The following is a 6,021-nucleotide window of genomic DNA, read 5'->3' as shown; positions in this document are numbered from 1 at the left end:
TGGAAACCAAGAGAGGTGGCGTTTCTTGCCCAAGGTTAAAGCAAGGATTCTTTCTGTCTTTGAATCAAATCTGCCATTTCATACAACAGACCATCCATTTTAGTCGAGATTTTTTAGGTCGGAAGTGACAGAAACTCACCTCAAACTTGTTTAACACGCTGAAAGATATCAGAAATGTGTTGCTCTCCACGTCTCTGTTCTCGTTTCTTTGTGTTGACTAGTTCTTCAGGCAGGCCCTCCCCAGGTGGTGGCAGAAATGGCTGTAGCATCACCAGGCTCATTTCTCACCCCCGTAGTGGAGTCCCAGTGGACTCTACCTGTTTCCCAGTGGTTTCAGCTGAAGTCCCAAGGAAGCCTCCTGTTGGTCCAGCTTGGGTCACAGGCTCATCCCTGAGTCAATCACAGTGCCAGGAGAGTGTGTTATTCTGATTGGACAGATGTGGGTCATTTAATTCTTTTCATGGAGTTGGGGGCTGGGGGTTGCCCATTGAAAACATTCAGATCATGGATTCCTGAAAGGACAAGATAGTCTGTATCAGAAGAAGGGTTGCTGAGTAAGCAGGAACAAACCTGTCCACCGTACCCTTCCGGCCTCTGAAAGTAAGCTGGGCCACTCTAGCCCTTGCAGTTCTGTCATTCTTGGTTGTCACAGGTCTATCTGGCACCTGCTGAGTGGCTTGTCTCATCTGGCCTCGGTTTGACAGTGGATTCCACCCTCCCGGCTTCCGGCCATCAGTTCTTCTCTCTCACTACCTTGGGCAGGTGAGGCTTCCTGACTTTCCCAAAATTGTACCGTATTAACATCGAGCAGATTGGAGTAGATGTCAGGTCTTGACTTTTCAGTGCTGGAGCCCCAGGTCTTCAGCCCAGGGTGGGGGTGAGCTGCTCCCAGGAGGTTGAAAGTTGGAAAGCAAGTGAACTGTGTGCCTGCACGTGTATATGAGTGTTGCGGGGGGAGGTGGTACACGTCAAGAGAGAAGTCCACCACGCTGTGCCCATTTTACTTTTGAGGCTACTAAACAAGAGGCATTGTGGGGCAGAGCCTTACCTCCTAATTGGTACCAGGAAACAAAGGCCCAGTAGGCTGGGGATCCCCTTAAACCCCGTCTCTCATCATTAGTAGATGACTCTTCTGAGGGTAGAGAGTCGATGACCTCCTGCACTAGAAGAGCTAGCAGATGCCAACCCCATCTTCAGACCTGCTGCTTCTGAATCTCGTGGGGAGAGTGAGGTTGAGAATCTGAGACTTTAACAGACTCCCCAGTGCTTTCACACACTATAGGTTGAGAGCCTCACTTAGGTGACTCTTGGAGGAGGGTGAGTTTTTCTTTCCTTGGGTTTTTCTTTTAGGGATTTTTCCTTTATTCCAATGGGACTGTTTAACTAGTTTATCCAGTTTTTTGAGGATTTCCCTCCTTCATATTTGAATTGCTTCTTTCAGAGTAAGGTGAAGTGTCACTGTTTGTCTTTGGAAATGAGTCTGAAGTGTAGGACTGCCTAGCACATACCTAGCACTTTCCGTGTCTCCAGACATATATTGGAAATAACATGAAAAGAAAGGATAACGCACGGTGTGTCTGTGTTTCTTACTAAGCAAAGCTGACCCCTAAAGCCAGTGACACATCAGGATCAGTCATGAGAACTGGGAGGCGCAGGTGTTTCAAAGGAAAGGAGTCTTTGGCTTGTAAAAGCTCAGCGACTCATATGACACCACATTTCATTTGTTCATAAGTTGAGACCCTAAAACTTTGTAGAGAAAAACATTATTTTTACTCACTATGAGATTTAAAAAGTCGTTTTTGCCAGAGAACCCTTTCATCAATGAAGTTTTACATAGGAGCTCAGTATATTTGATAAAAATGATTTTTAAAATTGGGGAGGGAGGGCCACATCATGACTTTCATGGGCCCTAGGCACTTTTGCTTTTGTGGGCTCCTTCTTCCATAATTTTTAAAAATTACATTTTATGACTGCATTGGTATAAAGATGATTATATTAACATTATATGTTAAAGATTTTCTCTGACCTAAAAGTTCAGTTTCTTTATTCTGATTTTAAAATAAATTAAAACATTTTTGTGGGCCTCAGACAACTGTGACTTCTCTGCCTGATGGGGAAGTCAGCCTTGAAGAGTCAGAAATCTGCTGGCCTGGGTGGCTCCGGAAGCAGGCTGGAGGAGTTTAACCCAGTTTGAAGACTGTTGCACAGACTCATCACTTGTACTTTATCACACAGTGCTTATCAGTCTGCTTCACTGAGGAAGAATCGTAAGATACACAAGGACGGAATGTCAAAGTCATTGTCCTCCTTCCCCAGGTCTTGTTCTTTAATCTCTCAAGCATCATTCCTGCCAGGTGATCACCTGTCCAGCTCCTTGAACCCCTGTAGGAACAAGGACTTCATTCCTGTGTTTGAGTTCTTTCTGATCCAGCTCTGTAGGACTTCATGGTACCCAGGGAACCCCTGGGTCAGTCACTGTTTATCCCCCAAGCCATTTATGAGCTGGGTTAGAATACCTTGTAAGTGAATACCTTACAAGAATACCTTGTAAGTGAATTGGTTAGGAGCCAGAAGTCTGGGGTTGGGGATGCAGCTTTGTCTCTCTGCTGTTGTGTGACCCCAGCAGGAACCTTTCCCTCTCTAAACTTGAGGTGCCCCATTTGGGGCATGATGGTCCTCTCATATACTGCTGTCGTGTGATGCTAAAGTGACACCAAGGCTCATCCTGAGCAGATGGTGCCCACAGCCCAGGTTATTCAGGGATATAGAGAGCTTGTTGGCTCTTGCATGGAGGTCAGGGGCTAGAGGCTCTGTGTTCCTGTCCCCTAGGTCTGGGTGGGGCACGATTATAGGCCTTGAGAACAGGTGAGGAGAAAATTTGAGGATGAGAAAATACAATGGTCGGGTTGCACAGGACGATCGCTCTACTCCACTTTTCCTGAGATTTAGGAAAATCTGGCCATTCCAGAGCCCAGTGGGAAGATGTCCAATGTCCTCCTAGTGCCATGCGCTTGCCCATGCAGATTGGGCAGAGAGGAGTCAGGACTTTCATGTGCTTTCCTCTTTGGGGCTTGCTGGCCCCAAAGCCTGAGCTGGCTTAGGGGTGAGCCGTAGTGGGAACGATCCTGCCCTTTCTCCCTCTTGCCCAGCCTGTCTTAGCCCCTGGTGCTTGGAAGAGGGATGCTCTCGTCCCAAGCCCTGCCCCCTGGTACTCATGGCCTGGCCTATCTTTGTGACCCCTATACTGCCCCTGTCTCTGCTGTCCTAGATGGTTTGCCTACACACATCCACGATTTCTCACTTCCACACTGGTTCATGCTATCCCTCCTTCCAGGGCAGTTGGCATGATGGCTTCCCAGCCCACTGAAAGAGTGGGGTGCAGGCTGAGTCCCCGTGCTGGCCTCTGCTCCAGCTTCTAATATATACCTGGTGTTTGCGCACCTGGTTCCTGCTCTCCACTTTGTAATTATTGATTCCTGCACGTCCACTTACCATGTGCCAGCTGGGGTAGACTTGCCACTGAGCGCCAGCTTCAGGGGCTTAGAAGTTCCTGGAAACGGTGACTTATTATTGGCCTTGTGACTGTGTCTCTGCCAGCCAGGTGTGTCTAGGAGAAAGAGTGAGTGTGTGAAGTGCTGTACAGAACGTATTCATGACACCGGATGAATTTTTTTTCTTGGGTCTGGCTCTTCAGGGTTGTTTTGTCTCTCACTGTTATGTTTTTACTTAACGAATTCATCCAATGATCTGCCAAGAGAAAAGTCAGTTTCATAGAGTGGCTCATCTGAAACCACTTCCCTCCCTCCCTCCTTCCCTTCATACCCGATTGTACACGGGACCCGTCTTCCTGACCCAGCCACGAAGGAGCTCACGGTCTAGCATGAGATAAGTAGCCCAAGTGCAGAGTGAATGTCAAGTTGGTGCTGAACTTTCTGCTTTCTAAGCGGTGTTTTCTCACAGAACCTTTGTTTTGTTTAAAACAAAGTTTAACTTCATTATAAAAAGTAGCACATGCTCTTTATAGAAAAAGTTGGAAAACACAGAAGAGTCTAAGGAAGAAAGAAAATCACCTGTGATCCGTACCTACCAGATGCTTACACCTTTGACGTTTTGATTGCTTCCCTTCTAATTATTATTTTTGAACCAATAGGTGCAATAGAGACACTTTTTCTCAGAGCTTAAAAAAAAAGCTCAATGTTATGCGATTCGCATTTCCCAGTGTTATTGTAAACCCTGTGGTTTTGGCTATATGGTGTTCCATGAAGTGGCCATACCCTAGTTTACACAACAATGCCCTACAACAATGCCCTGTTTGGGGAATGTTTTGCTACTTCTGGTTTTCCCCTATTATAAATAATGCTGTGAAGACTACTTTGTAAGTAAATTGGTTTTCATGTTTTGGATTGTTTCCCAGACTTTTCATCTAGAAGTAATCTTCGTGATCACCCAAACTGCTGCTTCTCTAACTTTGGTGTGTGTACACATCACCTGGAGGGCTCGTGAAAATACGGCTCTCTGGGCCTCACTCTGTAGGTTCTGATTCAGTGGGTGAGGGTGGTGCCTGAGTCTTCATCCTCCCAGGCGCCCAGGCTCCCAGGCGGTGCTGATGCTGCGGTGTGTGGACCGCCGTTTGAGAGGCATCAACAAGCCTCTCCTTTGTGGTGAGGGAAGTTGAGGCTAACGACATAGGAGAATGGGGGTGGAGGCCATTTTCCAGGCCAGGCCAGGCCAGTGGGTGGCGCCCATGCTAGGACACGGACCCCCACCCCTTGCTGCCCCTGTCACCTGGGGAACCTATAGGAGAAGGCAGCATTCATCCATCGAAGTATAATTAGGATGAGATTTCAGCCACTCAGGGCAGGCAGGTGTCTGGTGCTGACATGTGCTCAGTACTGGGATATGGGTGAGACCAGGGTATAAGAGCTAGTTTAGGAAAGAAACTGGCAGAGACTAGTGAATTATCTTAAATGAGAGTGAGTGACAGCCTTCTTAGGACGCAAGGGGTTAAACAGCCTCCCCGGAGCCAAAGGGGAAACTCAGGAGTAAGTCGTGACTGCTAATTAATTCAATTAAACTACTTTATAAGCTCCGCTGGTGTCAGTAAATTGTTAAAGTCTATTAAAAAATCAGTGGAACGTGATGAGGGTTTGGGGACGCAGCATCACTTTCCTAGAGTTCTTCCATCGTCTTCCTCCCCCGTAGCGGGGTGCACTGTAGGAGGGGGTGTCAGAGGACCTGTCTGGTGTCCCCTGACGACCTGCCGTGTGTGCTGAGGCAGATCCCACCTCCCTTGGGCCTCAGTTTCCCCATCTGTTCAGTTAAGTGATGGACTGGTTCCTGAACACCCACCCTTTCAGTGTCAGAATTATTAGGGTTTGGTTTCAGTCCCTTCTGGTTAGAGGCAGCTGTTCCTACAGATGTGCTGCCCAGTCCGTGCCCTTCTTCATGTCAAATTCATCTGGTCAGTTTTCAGGGATGGATGTAAGGGCAGGCGACCCAAAGGGGAGGTTCAGGCTGTGGAGAGAGGGGAGTGAGCAGGGCGGACGGCGCCTAACACCTGTGCTGAGTTAAGGGGGCTGCGTGCAGTTCCTTCCAAGTGGGAAGTGGTATCCTCCACTTTTAGGGGTGAGGATATTGAAGCTCCCTGAGTCAAAGCGACCCACTCGCCAGTAAGTGGTCGAGTTTGGGATTTGCTTTCACAGTTGTCATGCCTCAAAGCCCCCATGGCTAACTGCTTTCTTCTGCAGATGTATTTAAAATAAAGCGTTGTCTCTCAGCCAAACCCTACGTCATACGACATTGCAGTCACGAGAAAGAAAACACCAGAAATGTGCTTTTTCTCTGGCCAGTATCCTGATGTGAGGAACCTGAAAGAGGGGTTGACGTCCTTGTCCTTGGAGGTATGTAAGTAACAGTTGGCTGACCACTCAGATAGGCCTCTTAGAACCGAGATCCTGTAACTCCGGGTCTGTCTGCTGGTTTCTACTTTTTTGGCAGTTCGTGCTAAGAGCAGGGCTGGGG

General features: G+C 47.9%; 1 protein-coding gene across 1 annotated transcript in view; it reads left to right on the top strand.

The window, feature by feature from the left end:
* The first annotated feature begins 701 nt into the window (after window positions 1-701).
* ZNF618 (zinc finger protein 618) overlaps window positions 702-6,021 on the top strand; it is a 131,377-nt gene continuing 126,057 nt past the window's right edge. The window contains exon 1 of the mRNA XM_025050435.1: window positions 702-762. The gene's annotated coding sequence lies outside the window, so the exon portion shown is untranslated. The remainder of the gene's footprint in view (window positions 763-6,021) is intronic.

Source organism: Pteropus alecto, unplaced genomic scaffold, assembly GCF_000325575.1.
Source record: "Pteropus alecto unplaced genomic scaffold, ASM32557v1 scaffold226, whole genome shotgun sequence".
NCBI classification, from domain to species: domain Eukaryota; kingdom Metazoa; phylum Chordata; class Mammalia; order Chiroptera; family Pteropodidae; genus Pteropus; species Pteropus alecto.
The sequence above is the reverse complement of the archived record's forward strand: the minus strand, read 5'-3'. Positions and strand labels throughout refer to the sequence as shown.